The 25337-nt window shown below is 42.7% G+C and overlaps 1 protein-coding gene across 3 annotated transcripts in view; it reads left to right on the top strand.

Annotated features, from left to right (window-relative positions):
- The first annotated feature begins 954 nt into the window (after nucleotides 1-954).
- Nucleotides 955-25337, top strand: part of LOC140725179 (transmembrane protein 121) — a 124450-nt gene continuing 100067 nt past the window's right edge. For all 3 annotated transcript variants that reach the window (XR_012098288.1, XR_012098287.1, XM_073040281.1), the window contains exon 1: nucleotides 955-1405. The gene's annotated coding sequence lies outside the window, so the exon portion shown is untranslated. The remainder of the gene's footprint in view (nucleotides 1406-25337) is intronic.

Here is a 25337-nt window from a genome sequence, read left to right on the forward strand (position 1 = left end):
AATTCATTGACAATAAATTTTTTGTAATGTCCTGGGTTTGTGAAAGGTATCATTTAAACACTTACAGAATCATAGCGCAAAACCAGGCCCTTCAGCCCAAGTCATTCATGTACACCAAGGTAACTACCAAAGCTTATTGCATATTTCCTTAAACCTTTCCTGTCAATGTACTTACCTGAATGTCTTTTAAATTTCATTATTGATCTTGCCTCAACTGCTTTCTCTGGCAGATTGACCCATGCATGCATTACCTTCTGGGTGAAGAAGTTGCCCTCCCATCCAGGTCCCTTTTAAATCTTTTTCCTATCACTTCAAACTTACACCTTCCAGCATTAGGTTCCCTTTCCCTGGGAAATAAAGACTGTGTCCGTCATACGTGTGTTTCATTTCCTTCCCAATTGTGGGCAGATACAACCTTCAACCTGCCACGAATTTACGGACCACACAAGAAATAACAGCGAATTTGCCTCAGCGCTGTTAACGGTCTGTATACAGCTGATCTGTATCAAGCTATCTCTTTCACTCAGTCTGCTTGTCTATACCTCTGTCATTTTACAAAGTGCTCAGTGCAATGGACTCTGAATAAACCTTCAGAAACCTGGACCTCCCCGGGACTGGTTAAAATGAGAGAAACTCTTCCCTCCTGCACCAATGCCTTTTACAATAGACTTTTTTTATTCCTACATTATTAATGCAAATAGTATGGAAAAGAATCTGCGCCCATTTATCGTGAATCAATTTACTAAAAACTTGGCAGAAGGTTTTGAGGTGTTCAGCCAAAAGCAACTACTTGCCTAATTTTAAACTCTCTCTCTCTCTCGCTCTGACCTCCAGGAACACTGGACTAACGTGCTGTTAGAATTCATCTTCCAAATGACTGCACAAGCGACTGTTCAGTGTCAGTGAAAGCTGTAGATTTTGTGGTAGGGGAGGGGAGGAGAGGAGACAGCTAGCGATGGAGGGCTGCAGGCAGCACAGATATTAGGCAGTTGCAGGACAATGTGACAGTATTTCGTGCAAGCAAAATGCTGATAAATTACCCACACTGAGAGTCAGCGCCTTCCCTTATTCTGGTGGGTTTGGCAGTGGCAAGCGGGAACGGAGGCTTGTCAGCAGTGAATGTGTTGATGTGTATGTGTGTGTGTGAGAGAGAGAGAGTGAGAGGGAGAGAGAGAGTAAGAGGGAAAGAGAGAGAGAGAGGATTTGAAAGGGGTCTCTCTGGTGCGAGGGAGACAAAAACCCGCTCAGGATTCCCGCCGCTGTCTCAATGTCACGATCCACCACAGGAAATATATCTACTCAGCTTCCTTTCTCCCGGGGAAGGAAGATTACAATTAGCTTTTCATCGTGAGCTTTTGGCAGATTCGGCAGCATACTCAGTCCCGAGGAGAAAAGCAGGCATCGGGTAAGAGAAAACTGCAATTTTACTTGGATCGCTTAACTTGAGGGGTTACACGACATGAGGGGATAGGTTGCAAAGGTTATTTACAAAACTACAGAAATTAGCGATTTTTTTCCAAAATGCATAAAATGATATCCTTTTCTTCCCTTTTGCTTGTTTTCGCCCAGAAACCATATCCATTTGTATCATATCTCCCTCTCACACAATTTAGCCCCAATGGCAGTTTCTGATCTCAGTATTCCGTTGGGATTGTAGAAGATGAACGAGAGACCGTTGTCCCTTACTGAGGCACCCCTGAGTGTTGCGAATTGCTTGTATTACAGAATGGAGCCTCGAGAGGTACAGTGGGTTGTGGGTGTGGGGGTAGTAGGGTAACATTTGTCAGAGAAGCTGATCTCTCTATATGGAGCTGTTTTAAAAAAGCATTTGAACTTATTTCTGTGTTGTGCTGCCGCTGTTTGGAACCACAGAGGATAGACTTTCGGAGACGAGCTTTATGGTATGCTTTATAACTAAAGTTGTTCAAATCCCACCTGGTTAGCTTCATGGAGGATTTTTGATTTTTCTTCAGTTGTAATGACTTTGTCTGGAAAAACTTGCCAATGTTACTGCAACAATTCTGGGTGAAATTCGGGTTATGCGCCTGCGGTTCCTTGCAAAAGGGTAAGAGATGGGAGATGGTGATGTGGGGATGTGAAAGGGTAGCGGGTGTGATTTGCAAGAGGGGGAGCTTCCAGGTTTTGTGGCTTTGGGGAAAGATCACAACGGCAAACGTCTCACCACCTTTCCAGTTGCTGCCATGCTTTGAAAACTGCCGATTTGATCTGAAAAGCAGCTGCAAAGGTATATATTGCCGAACACGGTGACGGGTTGCAGGCTAAAGCGCAAAGTCCATGTGATGAAAATGGCGCTAAATCCCGCCAGCCAATCTTGTATGCTGACAAGGAAAGCACTGGTTCTTAGAGGGACAGGGACCTCCGAGGGAATTAAAAAAGAGTGCACTACCGCAAGCCCTCAAAAGTTATCGTAGAACACCTGAACCAATCGCTTTCCAACAACATTGATATGGAACGCGTAGTTTATTGGAGACTTCAATATAATTGAGCGTTTATCCCTATCACTGTGTATTTGCTTTGCAATAATAACCGCAGAACACGTCAAATAAAATTCCCTTTCTTTTTCTTAAGTAAAAGTTGAAACAGGTTGGATTGGATTCACAGTAGGTGGCAGTAGGGAGTCACTATCCAATCGCTCGTAGGCTGAGGCCGCCTGGAGGAAAAATAATATTGAAATAGCTCTCAAACGGTGGCAACCTTTTCAGCAATTGTTCTTGTTACCTCCTCTGTGATTTGTGATAAATTAAGAGTTCGTAACCGCTGTGTGCATTTTTACTAACGAATGATCTGCAGTAAATAAACCTAATGCCGAAACAGTTGCGGTGGACAGTGGGAGAGTCTGTGTCAGGTGGAAGGGTCCATTTGTTGGACTTGGCTTGCGCACCTGAATGAAAGAGGGTCGCGCTTTTGACTTTTAGCGCACTGTGTGTGTTGGACAATGCCTGTGCAGTACTTGCTGTTCATTACACAGCCGTTATTGGCTCTCTCTGCAGCACTAGACGATCCATAATGCAGAATATGTCCGAGATTTTAATTAAGAGCCCATTCCGCCACACTTTGTGTGATCAGAGCTTTCAATGACTCTCCCCGAGGGGAATTAAAGTAAGATATACAGAAGTTTTTTTCTAATACATTAAGTGTGCCTTAATTAATATATGCCGTTTAATTTGATGAAGTATTTGAATGGATTGTGGGATTCAGTGACTGAGAGAATTAGGTCAGTCCACAGATACAAGCAGCTCGCAGGAAACTGCAAAAACAAATTTACAACAAAGTACCTTAAGTTCTGTATAAAAATGCCAAATAGGCTTGAAAGATATTTGCAGCAAGCAGATTTTGAATATATAGATTTGTAGAGTAAGTGCAATATGATTGAAAATAGTGAGTAAGTTTGGGGGTTTCTTTAAGATCAACATGTTTCCTCCTCACTTTTGAACTCTTTTTTGATCAGTGATTGCAGTTAGGAATAAAATGATCAATCTTTCGCATATCACACAGAGTGGAGGATAGCTAATGTTGTTCTGCTCTTTAAGAAAGGCTCTAAACACAAACCAGGAAATTATAGGCCAGTGAATCTAACATCAGTTGTGTGAAAGTTAATGGAAGATATTCTAAGAGATTAACTCATTAATAATAACTAATAATAATATTAACTCATTAATAACATGTGTACTGAGGGAGAAGGCTTACTGAGCACCAGCATCAGATAGCTGGACTAACATCAAAATCATTACAAAACTCGATCTAATAGCATCTGTTGTTCATCCATAGAACAGATAGATTGTCCGAGTCTGCTAGAGGGAATTGTGGCCACCAGTATATTGGGGTAGGCAATGTGCTGATGGATGGTCTCAGCCTCAAGCATCAACTGTTTGCTCCTTTCCATGGGTGCTGCCTGGCCTGCTGGGTTCCTCCAGCATTGTGTATGTGTTGACTTCCATGTATAATACATTGTAGTTTTGCTGGAGTCAGCTGTGCGCACAGTGATGCCACAGTCTACTTATCGCATGTTCCCTCCATCATCAGCACAAGTTGAAGAGTGGATACAATCTGAGACCTTTGGTGAACATCGCATGAAAAGCAGGGGACTCAACTCACTGAAAGTGCCAATTGACTGATATTGATTCCCACAGCATCTCCACCCTCAGTTCCCAATGCTACTGGACACTACATCAGGGTGACCCTCCACCGTCTGAAGCCTCCATGTAGTTCATGTCAGAGCTGCTACCTGTGATCACCAGACCCTTGACCAGCCCATGACCTAATGTGGGTGGGCCCACACATGGTGGGGGAAGGGTGTCAATCGGAGCAAATGATCCGCACTCGGCTGGTTTGACACAAGGGAGAATGCCATGCCCCCTCACCAACTCTCCTGCCACCCGCTATACTTTCTGTCCTCCCCCATGGCAGTCTTTATACAGATGGTCAGTGACTTGACACCTTCCCTTGTGATGCAACAGCTGTGAGCTTTCCATGCAGCCTGCATTGGAGTTGCACAGGTCCCATTTTAATGCAAGGTTGCAGGCGCAAATCTGTTTCTAACATATTATGAGGCAGCTGGTAGAGACTCAGGTTCAGTCCTGACCCCAGCACTGTCTACGTGGAGTTTGCACCTCCTCCTTTCCTTTGGGTGCTCTGGCTTAACCCCTCCTCCCTCAGACTCGTGGGTTGCTACTATAAAGGTTTGGTTCAAGTTGCTGTTGATACAAAAGTGAGCAGTAGAACCTGAGGAGAGTCCATAGGTGTGTGAAGAGAATGAAGTGAGTCAGGATAGGATTAGTGTAAAAATGGGAGCTTGATGGTTGGTGCACACAGTGGGTTGAAGACCTTATGTCTATGTTGTATCTCACTATTACTCACTGTAACTCTCCCTTTACCTAATTGAGCAAATTATTTCAAATAATGCGTTGAGCACCTGATATAGCACTTGTTTAGCACACATGAGCAGAGTGAAGTGCAATTTCTAGGCAATAGCCAGTAACATTGGATGTTTAAGAATTATTGAGTAATAGTGTGAGGGAGTTAGATTAACATGAACAGAAGTATATGTATATTTGGCACAGCAGTGGTGGGGATGGAGTTGCACTTTGAAGCATCTGGATTAATGTTATGGTCCACAACATTCAGCTGTCTTTGGGATGGGGGTGAGGCTTACTGAGCAACTATTGGATTAAATGTCAGAAGAGATTCAGACCACAATCCTGCCAACATTTAGTCAATAATGTAATTTAATCTATACGTTCGATAACTCAGCCCTGCAAGGCGTGTTGCTGAATGATGTCAGCACAGGGTTTTGGCATTAATCAAACCATTTTTGTTGTTATTTAGCTTTCAGAAAGGGTAGTAGCAGCAAGACCCACTTCAAAACTGATCATGGTGACACGACTGATTTAAGATCTGATGATGTCTCAAGCTTTAAAATGATGACAATATTGCCTCTTAAAAATCATTATGAAGTGCAACCCCTGATGAGAAGCTGGAATAAATTCTTTTAAAAATGTGTTATTCAATTTGACCAATACCCTCCCCCAACTACTCATCAAAGCACATTGGAATGCTTAAGTTTTAATATTCTTCAAATGACATTTAAATTAAAAATAAAATAACTCAGCGATAAATTATTTTCTTTCCTTTATTGCATGGTTGGAGAAAGCAGTACACTTAACCTGTCCCTGTCCGTATAATCCATAGTGGAATATTCTAATAAAATGAGTCTGTTAAGGTCATACTGGGTTAACTTTGACCTCCCTGGCAGACATGAAAGTCAGTGTCTGATGACACTGTATTAGACATGAGAGTTATAGAGACATACAACACCGAAACACACCCTTCTCTCACTAATAATATGCAGACTATCAATTACTATTTACAATGAACCTACAGTAATCCATTTTTTTATTCCCCACATTCCCATCAACTTCCTCCAGTTTCCATCACTCACCTACACATTAGGGACAATTTACAGTGAACAATCAACTACCACTTTGCATGCAGGGAGATCATGCAAACTCCACACAGACAGCACTTGATGTCACGGTTGAACCCATGTCTCTTGGACTGTGAGGCAGCAGCTTTATTAGCTGTGCTACTATGCCAGCTAATCTCTTAGAGTGGTGGTGGAACTGCTGGTGGAAAGAGAACAAAAGTCCATCTAATTCAGTATCCTGGTGGTTGCATAATCCAGTGAAAACCATAAGACTTAGGGACAGAATTAGGCCACCTGACCCATTGAGTCTGCTCCGCCATTCATTGATGGCTGATCCTTTTCTTTTCTCCCCGTAACCTATGATGCCATGTCCAATCGAGAACCTATCAATCTCTGCCTTAAGTACACCTGGCCTCCACAGCTGCATGTGGCAACAAACTCCACAAATTCACCACCCTTTGGCTAAAGAAATTTCTCTGCATCTCTGTTTTGAAAGGGTGCCCCTCTATCCTGAGGCTGTGCCCTCTTGTCCAAGACTCTGCCACCATGGGAAGCATCCTTTCCACATCTACTCTGTCTAGGCCTTTCAACATTTGGAAGGTTTCAATGAGATACCCCCTCATCCTTTTGAATTCCAGCAAGTACAGACCCAGAGCCATCAAACATTGCTGGTATGATACCCCTTTCATTCCTGGAATCATCCTTGTGAACCTCCTCTGGACCCTCTCCAATGCCAGCACATCTTTTCTAAGATGAAAGGCCCAAAACTGTTCACAATACTCAAGGTGACACCTCACCAGTGCCTTCTAAAGCCTCAGCATCACATCCTTGTTATTGTACTCTAGACCTCTTGAAATGAATGCCAACATGGCATTTGCCTTACTCACCATTGACTCAACCTGCAAGTTAACCTTTAAGGTGTTCTGCACAAGGACTCCCAAATCCCTTTGCATCTCAGATTTTTGGATTTTCTCCCCGTTTAGAAAATAGTACGTATATTTATTTCTACTACCAAAATGTATGACCATGCATTTTTCAACATTGTACATCATTTGCAATTTTCTTGCCCATTCCCCTAATCTGTCTAATTCCTTCTGCTTCCTACCTGTTTCCTCAATACTAACTGCCCCTTCACCAATCTTCATATCATCTGCAAACTTGGCAAGAAAGCCACCTACTCCATCATCTAAATCATTTATATACAGCGCAAAAAAAAGTGGACCCAACACCAACCCCTGCAGAACACCACTAGTCACTGGCAGTCAATCAGAAAAGGATTCTTTTATTCCCACTCACTGCCTCCTACCAATCAGCCAATGCTCTAACCATGTTAGTAACGTTCCTGTAATACCATGGACTCTTAACTTGGTGAGCAGCCTCATGTGCGGCACCTTGTCAAAGGCCTTCTGAAAGTCTAAATGTACAACATCCACTGCATCCCCCTAATCTATCCTACCTGTAGTCTTCACAAAGTATTCTAACATGTTTGTCAGGCAGGATTTTCCTTGAAGGAAACCATGCTGACTTTGTACTATCTTGTCCTGTGTCACCAAGTCATCTTTAACAATTGACTCTAACATCTTCCCAACCACCGAGGTCAGGCTAAGTGGTCTATAATTCTCTTTCTGCTGCCTTCCTCCTTTATAAAAGAGTGGAGGGACATTTGCAATTTTCCAGTCTTCTGGCACCGTGCCAGAGTCCAATGATTTTTAACAGATCATTTCTAATGCCACCACAATCTCTAACGTTACCTCTTTCAGAACCCTAGGATGGAGTTCATATGCTCCGGGTGACTTATGTACCTTTAGGTCTTTTAGCTTTTTGAGCACCTTCTCTCTTGTAATGGCAACTCCACCCATTTCTCTTCCATCACACACTACAACATCGGACATACTGCTAATGTCTTCCACAGTGTCGCAAAATACTCATTTAGTTCATCAGCCATCTCCTTGCCCCCGTTATTATTTCTCCTGCCTCATTTTCAAGCAGCCCTATTTCTACTCTCATTTCTCTTTTATTTTTAACATACTTGAAAAAAACATTTACTATCCACTTTGATATTATTTGCTAGTTTGCTTTCATCTTTTCCTTTCTAATGAGTTTTTTAGTTGCTCTCAGTAGGTTTTTAAAAACTTCCTAATCCTCTATCTTCCCACTAACTTTTGCTTTGTTGTATGCCCTTTCTTTTGCTTTTACAATAGCTTTGACTTCCCTTGTCAGCCATGGGTGTATTTGAGTATTTCTTAATTTTTGGAAGACGTATGTCCTGCATCTTCCTCATTTTTCCCAGAAACACACACAATTGCTGCTCTGCTGGCATCCCTGGTAGTAGCTCCTTCCAATTTACTTTGGCCAACTCCTCTCTCATACCACTGTAATTTCCCTTACTCCACTGAAATACTGCTACATCAGACTTTACTTTCTCCCTATCAAATTTCAAGTTGAACACAATCATATTGTGATCACTGGTTCCTAAGGGTCTGTTGGCTCACAATGGCAACCAGGTATCCAAAACATACTTAGGGATGCACTGAGAAAGTTACAAATGTAAAAGAAATTTACAAGCTATTGAACTCTGTCATTATTCTTTCAAAATAAGCAGTCATCAACACATCTAGGGGGTATAATTGTAAGGTGTTTGGAGGAAAGTGTAGGGGGGAATTTCATAGAAACATAGAAAACCTACAGCACAATACAGGCCCTTCGGCCCACAAAGTTATGCTGAATGTGTCCCTACCTTAGAAATTACTAGGGTTACCCATAGCCATCTATTTTTCTAAGCTCCATGTACCTATCCAAAAGTCTCTTAAAAGACTGTATCATATCCGCCTCCACTACCGTTGCCGGCAGCCCATTCCATGCACTCACCACTCTCTGAGTAAAAAACATACCCCTGGCATCTCCTCTGTACCTACTCCCCAGCACCTTAAACCTGGCACTGTTGTGGCAGCCATTTCAGCCCTGGGAAAAAACCTCTGACTATCCACACGATCAATGCCACTCATCATCTTATACACCTCTATCAGGTCACTTATCATCCTCTGTTGCTCCAAGGAGAAAAGGCTGAGTTCACTCAACCTGATTTCATAAGGCATGCTCCCCAATCCAGGCACCATCTTTGTAAATCTCCTCTGCACCCTTTCTATGGTTTCCACATCCTTCCTGTAGTGAGGCAACCAGAACTGAGCACAGTACTCCAAGTAGGGTCTGACCAGGGTCAACATTACAACATAGGGTCAACATAGCTGCAACATTACCTCTGAGCTCCTAAATTCAATTCCACGATTGATGAAGGCCAATACACCGTACACCTTCTTAACCACGGAGTCAACCTGTGCAGCTGTTTTGAGTGTCCTATGGACTTGGACCCCAAGGTCCCTCTGATGTTCCACACTGCCAAGACTCTTAGCATTAATACTATATTCTGCCGTCATATTTTGCCTACCAAAATGAACCACTTCACACTTATCCGGGTTGAACTCTATCTGCCACTTCTCAGCCCAGTTTTACATCCTATCAATGTCACGCTGCAACCTCTGACAGCCCTCTACATACACTATCCACAACACCTCTAACCTTTGTGTCATCAGCAAACTTACTAACCCATCCCTCCACTTCCTCATCCAGGTCATTTATAAAAATCACTAAGAGTAAGGGTCCCAGAACAGATCCCTGAGGTCATTGACCCAGGAAAAATTCAGAGGAATTTTTTTTTATGCAGAGAGTGGTGAGTGGATGGGACACCCTGCCAGAGTAGGAAGTAGAGGTTGATACATTAGGAACATTTAAGACAGGCTGAGAGGCCTCAAGGTTGGTCAATGGGACCAGATGTAACCAGATGTTGTGGTTGAAAGGGGAGTCATTTAAAGGGGATAATGAAACTGAGGGAGATGGATGTACAGATTGTTGACCTTGAGGGATGCATATCCTGTCATTTCTTACAGACAGTGCCATGAAAACAATCTCATGGCATCAACCCTTAGCAGCATTTCCAGGGAAATGAGGCTGGCATGTTACATATATGAAAGCAAAGGCTGGCTTCCTCATTGTATGTCAATAATGGCCAGTCTATTTCCTGAGATTGGTTATCAAAGTCTCTGCTCATATCAGAGATGGTGATTGTGGTTGGAGAGGACTGGGTGGCTCAGGTAGTTTGAATTTTAACCTCACGGTCCCACCTTACCAAATTTTTGGGTACACTAGTTACTAAATCCCACTCCAAGCATCCCAAAGAAGTGGTCCTGGACATTGCTAAATGGTTTGTTACAACTATTTAATCCCTTCTGAATAAGACCATAAGGCCATAAAAACTAAGACCAGAATTAGGCTACTTGGACCACTGAATCTGATACGCCATTCAATCATGGCTGATTTATTTTCCCCCTCAACTCCTTCATCCTGCCTTCTTCCCATAACCTTTGACACCCTCACTAATCAAGAACCGATCAACCTTTGTTTTAATGACGGCCTCCACAGCTTCTGTGGCAATGACTTCCACAGATTCACCACCCTCTAGCTAAAGAAATTCCTCCTCACCTTTGTTCCAAAGGGATATTCTTTTATTCTGTGCCCTCTGGTCTTAGACTCCACACCCCCCCCCCCCCCCACTATAGGAAACATCCTCTCCACGTCTACTCTATCTAGGCTTTTCAGTATTCAATAGATTTCAAAGAGATTTCTCCTCATTCTTCTAAACTCCAGTGCAAACACCCCTCATACATTATCCCTTCCATTCCCAGAATAATTCTCATGAATCTCTTCTAGACCTTCTCCAATGCCAGCACATCCTGTTTCATAGATAATGGGCCCAAAACTGCTCATAATACTCCAAGTGCAGTCTGACCAATACCTTATAAAGCTTCAGCATTACATCCTTACTTTTATAGTCTAGTTCTCTTGAAATGAATGCTCACATTGCATCTGTATTCCTTGCCACCAACTCAATCTGCAAGTTAACATTTAGGGAATCCTGCACGAGGGCTCCAAGTCCCGTTACACCTCTGATTTCTGAATTTTCTCCCCATTTAGAAGACAGTCCACATCTTTATTCCTTCTACCAAAGTGCATGACCATACACTTCCCTACACAGCATTCCATCTGCAATTGCTTTACCCATCCTCCTAGTCTGTCTACTAACACTCAGCCTTCTCTTTTCCAGTGAGACTATGTCCAATATTAATGATTGCGTCTCGTAATCTTAATCATGTTAATTGCTCTTTTCCAAATCCTTTCCGTAGCTACAATATTATTTACACACAGGAATAGCAGATTGGCACACAGCTGTTTCTCCCCTTTATAGAAGATGCAGACTATCTTTCATGCCTGCCTTTCATTTCAAGTCTGTCTCGCTATCCAGAAACATTATTGTATACTCTCCTATATAAAGAAAAGGTTTCCATTATCAGGATTGTCTGCTAATTGAAGCTCAGAATTGTTCTTTCAGAACCTTTTTGGGGTGCTTACTCCACCAAGAGCAACAGTTTCAGCTTCTAGTCAGTTTCATTTTCCATGCACATATTCTTTCCATTTAAATTATAGGACCCTCCCTACGTTTTTGTATTCCCTAGATTTCTCTCCTGTGAAATTCACCTGACACCCAATATTTTCATATCACTTCATTGCTCATTCTTTTCCATTTTGGAGACTGTCATCCTCAATAGCCTTATGGTTTGCAAGGCCAGCCACTCCAAGCTCGAGCTGAAGGAGAGCCCTGAACAGTTCCACCAGAGCATCCACCAAGGATGAAGAAACTTTCTGTGTCTCAATCTTTCTCCACCATTGCGAGCCAGTTGTAAAATATTCCAGCAATCCCCCTTTTTTAAAAATTCAGTTTCAGTGGTAGCCTTTCCAATTTGTAAGACCTTGCTGAAGTCCAAGTGCATTTCAAAGAATTAAATGATCTCTTTCACATCGTTTGATGTTGCTCATCCTTTCCTTGTAGAAGGGGGCAAAGAACTGTCTGGTCACATTAGTTGCCTGACTGTTGGTTATCATACTTTCTCCCTATCCTACTTTAAGCACACCCAGTACATCCATTAAGTCTATTTATTTCTTAATCTAGCAAATTATTTTTAATGTTATTTTCCCTTCCCATTGCCATTTTCAAACTAAAATCCTTTCAGAGTGGCACAGCCAGTGGAACTGCTACATTACAGCCCTCAGAGACCTGGGGATGATCCAGACCTCTGGTGCTGTCTGTGTGGAGTTTGCATGCTCTCCCTGTGGCAGTGCAAGTTTGCCCAGGTAACCTGCTTTCCTTCCACATCCAAAGCAGGCTGGCAGGTTAATGAAGGGTCTCAGCCCGAAATGGCAACTGTTTATTCCCATCCATAGATGCTGCCTGACCTGCTGAGCTCCTTCAGCACATTGTGTGTATTACTCGAAATTTCCAGCATCTGCAGTTCCTCTTGTGGCAGGTTAACTGGTTGCCCTGGATTACCTCTGGTAGCGGTGTGGTAGGAAAGTCAGAGTGGAGACATGAGAGAGAATGGATGGCAGAGAAATGAGTGGAGAAGAGGGTTGGTGTGAGATAGTTTTGAGCACTGGCATAGATATGATGGGCTTAGTAGTTTCCTTTCAAATCATAAGAAAATTTATCAGGTTATTTTATTTTTATACTTGCAGTGTGTCTTTTTGCATTAAATTTCCTTTTATTCTGTGCCATTTCCTTACAAGGATGGAGGTTACAATTTTTAGCAATTAGCAACAAATGCATTAGTATTGCACTTTTAAAAAGTGTCAACTGATCCTCTATCCCCAGAATTTAAAAAAACCTGCAAGGTGGTTTGCAGACATAATTAATAGCTCAATCAAAGCAATTTTAGCAGCAATTTGGACATAATGTACATAAATTTTCTGAACTTCCTGGAATTTACCAGCAAGAGAAAGGAGGCAGTGGAATAATACTGGATTAAGTTGAAGATGAAACTGGTAAACGTAACGAGTCTGCTGCCTCACAGCTGAAACGCCTCTGTTAAATTTTGTGAAATTTAGAGAACATTTTGCAATTTGGTGCCCAAAATTCTGAAGGTGACATGTTTGTGAGCGGCACTTTTTGCTGGTCTCAGTGACCTCTTTGGTGTGACGGTGGATTGTGGTGCTAGATCTTGGAGCTGACAGGACAAACACCATGAAGGGCAGCATCAGAAGGGTCAGGAACAGCAGCAGTCCAAGCCAGACATACCTGCAATCCAGTCCAGGCACAGCAGCAGCCCAATCTGGACTCGGCCATGGCCCAATCCAGACACACCCACAGTTGCCTGGAAGGAGGGGATAATGAGTGGTGAGAAGGGCACACTCTCCATTCAACGAGTCAGAAAGAGGGTGGCCTTCCTTGTCATCTCAGCACAACAGAGTTGTGGGGCATTGGTGACAGATGGCAGCAACTACTGGAACAAGATTCAAAGGTTAATAAGAGATCCATAGAGTTATGCAGCACAAAACCGACACTTCTGTTCAACTGTCCAGACTGATCAAGGTGTCTGTCCAAGCTCGTCCAATTTGCCTGGATTTTGCCCACATTCCTCTAAACCTTTCATATCCAAAAACACACACAAAATGAGGAACTCATCCCTCCCCCTCCAGGTTTCACCTATCGCCTGGCGTTTCTCCCCCCCCCCCCACCACCTTTCAAATCTGCTCCAAAGCCTTTTTTTCTCCAGTCCTGCCGAAGGGTTTCAGCCCAATACATCGACTGTACTTTTTTTCCATATATGCTGCCTGGTCTGCTGAGTTCCTTCAGCATTTTGTGTGTGTTGCTTGGATTTCCAGCATCTGCAGATTTTCTCTCGTTTGTGACCTGTCCAAATGTCTTTTAAATGTTTTAATTTTACCACTTCTTCTGGCAGCTTATTCCATATACCCATCACTCTTTCTGTGTGAGAAAATTCCCCCTCAGGCCCCTTTTAAATCTTTCCTCTCTCACCTTACATCTGTGACCTCTGATTTTAGACTACCCTGGGTAAAAGACTATGGCTCTCAACCCTAGCAATGCCCTACATAATGTTATAAACCTCCATAAAGTTATCCCTCAAACTCCTGTGCTCCTGAGAAATTATTTCCAAGCTATTCAGCCTCTCCTTATGATTCAAGCCCTCCAGTCCAGTCAGCAGCTTTTCTGCAAACCTTCCCTTGACCCTGGCTGTAAGGATCCCCATCTCGTTTAATAAATTTGCCTCAGTTTTCTTTCAGGGCTCAGCTGCTGATATTCATCATCTCACAGTCACTCCGGTACAGCAGTAGACAATGCAGGTGACTGAGAGGACAATTCTATGAACTGAGGACACAGAATATAGAACATAGAGCAGTAATGCATAGGAACAGGTTCTTTGGCAAACAATATTGTGCAAACTAGTTAAGCTACGGATGTCTAATGACACTAATTCCTTCTGCCTGCTAATGGTCCATATCCCTCCATTCTTTCCATACTCATGCCTATCTGACAGCCTCTTAAAGATCACTATTTTATCTGCTTCCACCACCACCCTGACCAGTACTTTCTAAACATCCACCATGCTCTGTGCAAACTCTTACCCTCTTACCTTAAATGCATACACTCAGGGTGTTTTGACCCTGAGAAAAAGATACCAACTTTGCACTCCATCTGTGCCCCTCATAATTTTATAAACCTCTGTCGGGTCTCACTCAGACTCACCCACTCCAAAGAAACAACTCTAGTTTGTCCAACCTCTCCTTATGGCACCTGCCCTGTAATCCTGGCAAACCTCTTCTGCACCTTCTCCCAGACTTCCAGCTCTTTTCGCTAATGGGATGGATGTAATATTACAGAGATGGGCAAACCAGAGTATAAAGTTATGGCTCTTGCATTCAGTGTCTCGATTAATAAAGGCAACCATATCATGCATCCTCTTTACCACCCCATCAGCTTGTGTGGCCACTTTCAGGGAGCTATAGACTTGGACCTCAATATCACTCCACATCTATTGTAATGAAGTGCTTTTAGAGGTTTGTTATGGCTCAAAATAACTTCTGCCTCAGCAAGGACCTGCACCCACTTCAATTTGCCTATCGCCATCATAGATCTTTAGCAGACGCTATCTCACTGGCTCCCCACTCTACTCTTGACCATTTGGACAACTGAAGTACATATATCAGGATGTTGTTTATCTCCTCAACGTCATCTCCTCAAAACTTATTATCATGTTCCAAGACCCGTGCTCTATACCTTCCTCAAAGATGCATTTGGATCCTTGACCTCCTCAGTGGGAGACCAGAATCAGTGTAGATTGGAAACCTTACCTGTTTGTCACAGACTATCAACACAGGTGCGCTCAGGGCAGTGTTCAGCCTTCTGCTGTACTCTCTCTAGAGCTACAACTATGTGGCTAATCACAAAATATAAAATCTCGAACAGCACAGCACAAAAATAACCCATTCAGCCCACAGCCCTGTGATTAATTAAAGTATTAATTAAATGTCTAAATATATTAATCCCTTCTATTCACACAATAACTATGTCACTTCAGTGTCTGCAAATTCACACACCAAAGAGCCTCTTTAAACACCACCATCATAATCCTTGCTTCTTCTGCAAGGCTTGGCATTGCATTCCAGGCACCCAACACTCTCTGTAAACAAACTTGTCCAGCACATCCCCTTTGAAATTATCCTCTCTCACCTTGTATATAGCTACCTTAAGAGCATTACTTCAACACCATCTTCAAGTTTGCAGGTGCCACCACTGTTGTTGGAAGAATCAAGGATTATGACAAGGAGGAGTTAGGTCAGCTGGTTCAGTGGTGTTGTACCAATAACCTTGCAGTCAATGTCTGCAAAACTGATTGTGGACTTTAGGAAGGGAAATCAGGAAAACTAGCACCATTCCTTATTGTAGGGTCTTTTGTACAAAGGCTGAGCATCTTCAAGTCCCTGGGTGTCAATATCTCAGAGGATCTCTCCTGGACCCAGCACATAGATGCAACCACAACGAAGGCATGGTGGCGTCTCTACTTCCTTTGAATTTTAAGGAGAGTTGGCCTGTCACCCACTACAGATGTACAGTCGGAGGCGTTCTGGCTTGTTGCATCATGGCCTGGTATGGGAACTACGATGCACAGGAACACAAGAGGCTACTGAGACTGGGGGACTCAGCCAGTTCTATATGGATGCAGCTCTCCACCATCTCAGGAAGGAAATATCCATCATCAGGGACCCTCACCATCCGAGGCATGGCCCTCTCCTCGTGGCTGCCATTGGGCAGGAGGTACAGAAACCTGAAGACCCACACCTCAAGGTTCAACAATAGCTTCTTTCCCATTGTCATCAGGTGTTTGAACCAACCTTACAAACCTGAACACTACCGTGGACAACATTTTTATTAACTTGTACTAAGTTCATTGTGTTTATTGTGTCATCTCTGTACTGGACTGCCTCTGCGAAAAGCTAATTTTCATGGCATTTATACACTGAAAAGTAACACTGTGCCCTGGAAAATAAACTTGAACTTGAACGTCAGTGATCTTAAGCATCTTGCCATTAACCGTGTACTTTCCCTTTACATTTCACCTGCCAAACTTGACAGTTCCCATCAGGATGAGAGAGTATTCATTTCTGCAGCTCAGGCTGGAACACAGGACTCCCAAGCCATTGCCATGGTGGCAATAATGTGCTGCAGCCTAGCCTCCATCTTCACACCCAGAAATGTCCCACAGCCAGCTGCCTGGAGACAGGGATATTCCTGTTAAAGGAGCTGATATTGGTCGGTGAAACAGCATGGAGCAGTACTGGTGTGGCCATAGGTTCCTTGATGGTGCAGAGTCAGACTGACCTCTTTAGAGAAGGAAACTCTGTTGTCCTTCTGCATAGCCCACTTGATGGCTGAAGTCCTTGTGGGAGATTAAACACACGTGTAAAAAATGCCAAGGTTTAAGATAATCATTTTGCACACGATCAATTTTCTCTCACTGCTGTGTGCAGTGAGGAGAACCAAAATTGAATTCTGTCATCAGGTAGCAGCGACGCACCACCATCCTACCTCCGAACGCACCTCCAGTGTATCCGTGGTGTTCTGTGAGTGTGCCCAGGTGTGTTGAATCACAATTATAACAGGTTGCAGCACAGAAAAGAGCCTGTACTGATCACTGAGTCCAGACTTCCACACTCAGCTCTTACCCCAAGCCTGTGTAGAGTAAGGTTCTTCAAGTGCTCATCTATGTACCTTTGAGTGTTTATATCATAGTTTAGGCATTTACTTGCAGGAGCTGTTTGAGGTAGAGGGTCCATGTTAGATGGTCAACCTGTGTTCGTTGCAGGGCAGCAAATAGGAATCTGTATTTGTTGCTGTTATTGGGGGGGGGGGGGGTATGTACTAAAGTCATGGTGTCTTACAGCATGGAAAAAGGCCCTTTGGTCCAGCTGCTCCATGGTGATCAAGATGCCATTCTGAGTTAGTCCCATTTGCCTGCACATGGTCCAGATCTGTATGTCACGATGTTCACTGACAGACAACGGAACCCAGGTGTGGAGGAATGACTTACTCTCATGTTGAGACAGAAACAAGAGCTTATTCATAGGAATTCCATCAGAACATTGGTGTCTTCTCCGAGTGACACCACAAGGGCCCACCCCATGATCTGCGCTCATCAGAAGTCTGCTTTAAATAAGCGCAGTACGCTAAAAACCCATGCCAGTCAAAATAGACTTGTCAAGATTAAACAAAAGCACAAAAGCTTAACAACTCTAGAGAAGACAACAATGAACAAACATAGAGTTTGTGAACCCTGTAGAATTTTATCCATTTCTGCATAAATGTGACCTAAAATGTGATCAGATATTTATATAAGTCTTAAAACTAGATAAAGAAGACCCTATTAAATAAATAACACAAAAACATTATACTTGTTCATTTAACACACACAAAATGTTGGTGGAACACAGCAGGACGAAGGGTCTTGGCCCGAAACATCAACAGTGCTTCTCCTTATAGATGCTGCCTGGCCTGCTGTGTTCCACCAGCATTTTGTGTGTGTTGTTTGAATTTCCAGCATCTGCAGATTTCCTCGTGTATACTTGTTCATTTATTTATTGAGAAAAATGATCCAATATTACATGTATTTGTTGGAAAAGGTATTAAAATCTTTGCTTTCAGTAACTGGTATGATCCCTTGTTCAGCAATAACCTCAACCAAGCATTTCTGGTAACCATATAACCATATAACAATTACAGCACGGAAACAGGCCACCTTGGCCCTTCAAGTCCATGCCGAACGCTTACTCTCACCTAGTCCCACCAACCTGCACTCAGCCCATAACCCTCCATTCCTTTCCTGTCCATATACCTATCCAATTTTTTTTAAATGACAATATCGAACCTGCCTCCACCACTTCTACTGGAAGCTTGTTCCACACAGCTACCACTCTCTGAGTAAAGAAGTTCCCCCTCGTGTTACCCCTAAACTTTTGCTCCTTAACTCTCAATTCATGTCCTCTTGTTTGAATCTCCCCTACTGTCAATGGAAAAAGCCTATCCACGTCAACTCTATCTATCCCCCTCATAATTTTAAGTAACTCTATCACATCCCCCCTCAACCTTCTATGCTCCAAAGAATAAAGACCTAACTTGTTCAACCTATCTCTGTAACTTAGGTGCTGAAACTCAGGTAACACTCTAGTAAATCTCCTCTGTCTCTATTTTGTAGACATCTTTCCTATAATTCGGTGACCAGAACTGTACACAATACTCCAAATTTGGCCTCACCAATGCATTGTACAATTTTAACATTACATCCCAACTGTTGATCAATCCTGCACGTTGGCTTGGAGAAATTTTAGGCCATTCCTCCTTACAAAACTGCTGCAACCCTGGGATGTTGGTGGGCTTCCTTGTATGAACAGATTGCTTCAGGTCCTTCCACAACATTTCTATAGGAATAAGGTCAGGACTTTGACTTGGCCTTTCCAAAACACAATTTTTCTTCCTTATAAACCATTCTGTTGTTGATTTACTCATGTCTTTCAGATCATTGTCTTGTTGCATTATCCAACTTCTATCAAGCTTCAGGTGATGGACACTACCCTAATATTATCCTGTAAAATGTATTGATACAATTTTGAATTCATTGCTCACTCAACAATTGAGGCCCTGAGGCAGCTACCCAAAACCATGATGCTCTTTCCACCATGCTTTACAGTTGGGACGAGGTTTTGGTGTTGCTGTGAAGTGCCCATTTTCCTCCAAATATAGCAATGTGCACTTCTGCCAAGAAGTTCAACTTTTGTCTCATCTGTCCACAGAACATTGTCCCAGAAGCATTGTAGAACATCCAGATGGTCTTTTGCAAACTTGAGACATGCAGCAATGTGTTTTTGGAGAGCAATAGTTTCCTTCGTGGTGTCCTTCCATGAACACCATTCTTGTTCAGTGTTTGTTACAGTGGACATGTGAACAGAGACTTCAGCAAGTTCCAGTGACTTCCTTGAGTTCTTTTTCATCTCCTTCAGCTTTGCACATTGTACTGTTGGTGTGATCTTTGCAGGACACCCACTTCTAAGGAGAGTAGCAGCAGTATAGTTTCCTCCATTTGTAGACATTTTCTCTTACTGTGGGCTGATGAACACTCAGGTCTTTAGAAATGCTTTTGTAGCCTTTGGCAGCTTCATGCATCTCTACAATTCTTCTTCTAAGGTCCTCTGAAAGTTGTTTTGATTGAGGCATGGTGCACATAAACAGATCTTTCTTGAGAAGAGCAGGCTCTATCAGTAAACTGACTTTGTGTGTCTTTTTTATAGGGCAGGTCACCTCTACAACCCACACCTCCAATCTCATCTCATTGATTGGAATGCCTGACTCCAAAAAGCTTTTGCAGAAGGCATTACCCCAGAAGTTCACATACTTTCTCCACAAATTCATGTAATATTGGATCATTTTTCTCAATAAATAAATGAACAAGTATAATGTTTTTGGTGTTATTTATTTAATTGGGTTCTCTTTAACTAGTTTTAGGATGTGTGAAGATCTGATCATATTTTCAGGTAGACATTATGCAGAAATAGGGAAAATTCTGCAAGATTCAAAAACATTCCAGCACCTCTGTAGGTGCTTAGCCACTCCAGGCACATGATCATGTGCTTGTCTAAGTGTCTTTCAAATGTTGTTAATATATCTGCTTCAATCACTTCCTCTGGCTGCTCATTCCATGCATGGCCACCCTCTGGTAAGAAAGTTACCCCTCAGGTTCCTATTCCCTTCTCTCTTATCTAGCCTATGCTCTCTTGTTACAAACAAGTGAAAATCTGCAGATGCTGGAAATCCAAGCAACACACACTAAATGCTGGAGGGTCCTACTGAAGGGTCTTAGCCAAAATGTCAATTGTACTCTTTTCCATAAATGCTGCCTGACCTGCTGTGTTCCTCCAGCATTTTGGGTGTGTTGCTATACCCTCTAGTTCTCAGTTCTCCATCCCTAGGAAAAAGACTGCGTACGTTGATCCTATCAATGCCCCTCATGATTTTATACACCTCTATCAGATTACCTGTTTGTCTCCTATGCTGTAAGGGAAAAATTCTTAGCCCACCCAACCTCTCTGTATAACTCAGTACCTTGAGTCCTGGTTTTTTGTGCACTGTTTCCAGTTCACTAAAACAGCCCTATAGTGGGGCAAACATATCTGAACAGAATACTGCAAGCCCAGCTGCAGTATCTCAAAGCCCTGACTGATGAATGTCAGTATGCAATAAACCCTCCTTCACTGCTCTGTCTACCTGTGACTCCATTTCCAGGGAACCATGTACCTGAACCCCAAGGCCCAAAGAACACAGCAATGGCTAGAGATGAGAGTAGGAGGACTGGAGGATAGCCAGTGTGCTCTGCTGTTTAAGAAAGGCTCTAAATGTAAACCAGGAAATTATAGGCTGGTGAGCCTAACATCAGTAATGGGAAAGGTATTGGACAGTATTCCAAGGGACTAGATATATGACTATCTGGATAGATACAGACTGATTAAAGATAGTCAGCATGGCTTCGTGCATGGTAGGTCATATCCAAACAATTTTATTGTCACCCGCTGTGGATATGACCCAAGTGTAGAGTGAAAGACTCTGAAGCAGGTCGATAGATCACAGACTTTAATGTTAAAGGGAAAAGGAAACAATAAACGTTAGGCCAAACAGGGCCATTAACTAAAGCTCTCAAATGGAAAACGAAGCCGACACTGCGGCTGAAAAGAACAACTAAGAATAAAATAAATACCGCTAGGCTTCAGAGTCAGTTGACTCGACAGACCAATTTCTCAGGCAAGGCAGAATGCAAACAGGCAACGGAGCATTGCTGTGTCCAAGTCTCGACAAATACTACGATGGAATGAATGGAGTTAAAAACTATCACAATGAAATAATAATTAGCTGACACATACATATTCACGAGCACAATTGCCGTATCTGCTGTGCTGCCGAATCCATGGTTGTGACAGGACCCCTCTCTCTAGGCACAGCCCCTGAGGCACCACAGATCTGTGTCCTCTGGAAGTCCCGAATGAGGGACTTGTCCAAGATGTCCATCAGTGATGCTGGGAGATAGTGCCATGGTGTGCACTGCCAATATCAAAGCCAAAGACTTCTATGTAGAGACAGAAACAAGAGCTTATACAGAGGTAGCTCGACCAAGTGACACTGTGAGACGAATCATTATCAAAATGAGGACCCTCCAATTGGAGCTAACTGGACATCTGCTTCAAGAATAAAACTAACACAATATCTATGAGCCTATTGAAATAAACTTAACAAACTTAAACAGAAAGTGCCAGGAAACCACCTTACAAAGAGCAAGTCACTCGAGAAAAACACAAGGAACTCTTAAACCAATAATAACTGTTGTTATGTAACAATTAACCAATCCAGGTGCTCTGAAGATCTCAGAGTCCAATGCTCTGATGCCCTGCACAGGCCTGAAGAAGTCACTACAGGACCCACTCCATATAGCTGGCACTTGATGGTCAAGGAAGACCTGAAAACTCAAGATGCAGGGATGACTTGAGAGACCTGGGGAACTTGAGAGACTCAGAGATCTGAGAACCTCGAGTGAGATCAAGAAACTTTGGGCAGGGCTGAGTGGGAGGAGTCCTTGAGATGGAGAGGACATGGAAAAACTGCAAACACATTGAATAAGCCTTGGAAACAATTAGAAAAAATAAAAACCTTGGGAACAGAGAAAAGTCCTTGGGAAACCTTGAAAACATGAAACTTGAAACCTAGAGAAGGAACCTTTTCAAATCTTGCTTCAGTGTTCTAGCTTTCACAATTTTTCCAGAGGCAGTTAGGATTAACTCTCAATTTTACAGATCAAGACAGCATAAACAAGTTTCTTTCATCACAAACCTAGTTGGTTCTCTGTAGATCTGTTTAATTTGCTACATGGAAGTTCAATTTTCCCTGTCTGTACCATGACTTTTATCAAGAGGTTAAAAGTACCCTTAATAGGGTTACTTTTCTTGTGTATTTGCACACTCCAGCCACGGATCAGCCTTTGGAGTAGGGCTCTTCCAGAATTTACACTATTGACTTGCATGATGATTTGTTGAATCAATTGATAAGCTTGCTTGAAGCGCTCATTTTTACACAGACCTGAGTCACGGGACCACAAAGCTGGGAACCTGGGTACTTGTGACTTAAGAAGCTTGGAATAGATACTGGATAACTCAATGTAGACTAGAGAAGCTTGGAATGTAGACTCAGAACTCTCGGTATGTAGAGTCCGGACATGCACTCAGAATAAAGGCACCCTCTCCTCAAGCCACCAATGTCAAAACATCACTGTTCAAACTTCGCTGGGCCCATCACTTGGCAAGAACCTTCTGTCACAATGGAGACAGAAACAACAGTTTGTACATAGGAATTCCAATGGAACATTGTTGCCTCGACGAATCACTCTGACCAATGAATTTCATGGCCAAGGTCAGCTGCCCTCTCTCTGCTGGGTCCATCTTTGTGTGGTCGAGCTTTGCTGTCACCCGATGTGGATATGGCTCAAGTGTAGAGTGAGAGACACTGAAAGCAGGTCGATAGTTCACAGACTTTAATGGGAACAGTGTTAAAGGGAAAAGAAAACAATAAACACTAGGCCAAACAGGGCTGTTAACTAAAGCTCTCAAATGGAAAACGAAGCCGACACTGCGGCTGAAAAGAACAACTAAGAATAAAACGAATATTGCTAGTCTTCAGAGTCCGTTGACTCGACAGTCCAATTTCTTAGGCAAGGCAGAATGCAAACAGGCAACGGAGCGTTGCTGTGTCCAAGTCTCGACAAATACTATGATGGAATGAATGAAGTTAAATACAATGAAATAATAATTAATAATTAAAAACTAAAATAATTTAAAAACTAAAAAATAAATAATATGCACGTGCATATTCACGAGCACAATTGCCATATCTGCTGTGCTGCCGAGTCCATGGTTGAGCCACTTATAGATTTTTTTGAGGGAGTTATCAGGAAAGTTGATGAAAGCAAAGCAATGGGTGATGTCGACACGGACAAGGCATTTGGCAAGGTCCTGTATGGGAGGTTGGTCAAGAAGGTTCAGTCACCTGTCATTCAAGATGAGGTAGCAGATTGGATTAGATATTGGCCTTGTAGGCAAAGCCGGAGTGTGCTATAGAGAGTGGTGTCTCTGACTGGGGTCCTGTGACTAATGGAGTACCCCAAAGATCGGTACTAGGTCCTTTGTTGTATGTCATCAATATCAATGATCTGAATGGTAATGTGGTTAACTGGATCAACAGATTTGCAGATGACATCAAGATTGGGGGTATAGTGGACAACGAGGAAGATAATCATGACTTGCAGAGGGATCTGGACCAGCTAGAAAAATGGCAGATGGAATTTAATGCAGACAAGTGCAAGGTGTTGCACTTCAGTAGATTAACAAGGGTAGGTCTTCCATAGTTAATGGTAGGGCACTGAGGAGTGCAATGGAACAAAGGGATCTGGGAAAATAGGTCCATAATTCATTGTAAGTGGTGTCACAGGCTGATAGGGAGTAAAGCTTCTGGCACATTGGCCTTCATAAATCAAAGTACTGAGTACAGGAGATAGGATGTTATATTGAAGTTGTATAAGATATCAGTGAGGACATATTTGGAGTACTGCATGCAATTTTGGTCATCTACCTACAGGAACCATTTAAGTAAGGTTAAAAGACTACAGAGAAAATTTACGAGGATGCTGCTGGGTATGGAGGACCTGAGTTATATGGAAAGATTGAACAGGTTAGGACTTTACTCCTTGAAACTTAGAAGACTGAGAGGAAATTTGATAGAAGTATACAAAATTATATAGATATAGATTATAATTTGGGTAAATGCAAGCAGGATTTTTTCACTGAGGTTGGGTGGGACTACAACTGGAGGTCATGGATTAAGGGTGAAAGGTAAAAAGTTTAAGGGGAACATGAGGGAAAATATCTTACTCAGAGGGTTGTGTGAGTGTGGAATGAGCTGTCAGTGCAAGTGGTGCATGTAAGATCATTTTCAATGTTTAAGAGAACTTTGGGCAGGTACGTGGATGGTAGAGGTCTAGAGGGGTATGGAAGGTCTATGGTCGATGGGTGTAGGCAGTTTAAATGGCTCAGCATGGACCAGATGGGCCAAAGGGCCTGTTTCTGGGCTGTACATTTCTATGACTCTATGACTCTAATTTAGGTACATCCTACACTTTATTTTCTTGTATGTACAACCGGTGTCAGAATCCATCAAGTGTTATATTTACAATGTCCTTTTAATTAGCGTGCGTGATATTGAGATATGCAGATTACTAAAATATTCCACACCCTACCCGTCACCCTAAAGTATCAGGAATTTTGAAATAATACCAAAAAACAAAGCCCACTGGTAAGCATGTTGGTACAATACTTGGCCTCAACAAAGCAAATTCAGTCCCGAGATGCCACGGTCGTGTAGTGTTTGGCGCGATGCTGTTACAGCTCGGCATGTTTAGACAGTCCATTTCCGGTGGCACCTGCAAGAAGTTTGTACATTCTCCCTGTGACTGTGTGTGTTTCCTCTGGGTGCTCAGGTTTCCTCCCACAGTCCAATGACATAACAGTTAGAGTAGGTATTCACACCCTGGGGTCCACAAACTCCTTGGTTAATGGCAGGGGTCCATAAAATGGTTGGGAGCTCCTAGGTTAGGGGGTTAATTGGTCATTGTAGATTGTCCTGTGATTAGGCTAGTGTTATATAAGTGGGTTGCAGCTCATTGGGCAGTAGGTCCTGTTCTGTATCTCCAATTAAAATAAATAATGGAGACATAAGATTTCCTTGCACTAACAGAGACAAGGTATTAGGAATAATGGGATGAAGAGATAATTGAACAGAGGTAATACAGTCAATAGCCATCATTATTTCACATTGCCAATTGTTGCAATGTTGAGATCAAGACAA

The sequence above is a fragment of the Hemitrygon akajei genome, chromosome 3 (assembly GCF_048418815.1).
Source record: "Hemitrygon akajei chromosome 3, sHemAka1.3, whole genome shotgun sequence".
Taxonomy (NCBI): domain Eukaryota; kingdom Metazoa; phylum Chordata; class Chondrichthyes; order Myliobatiformes; family Dasyatidae; genus Hemitrygon; species Hemitrygon akajei.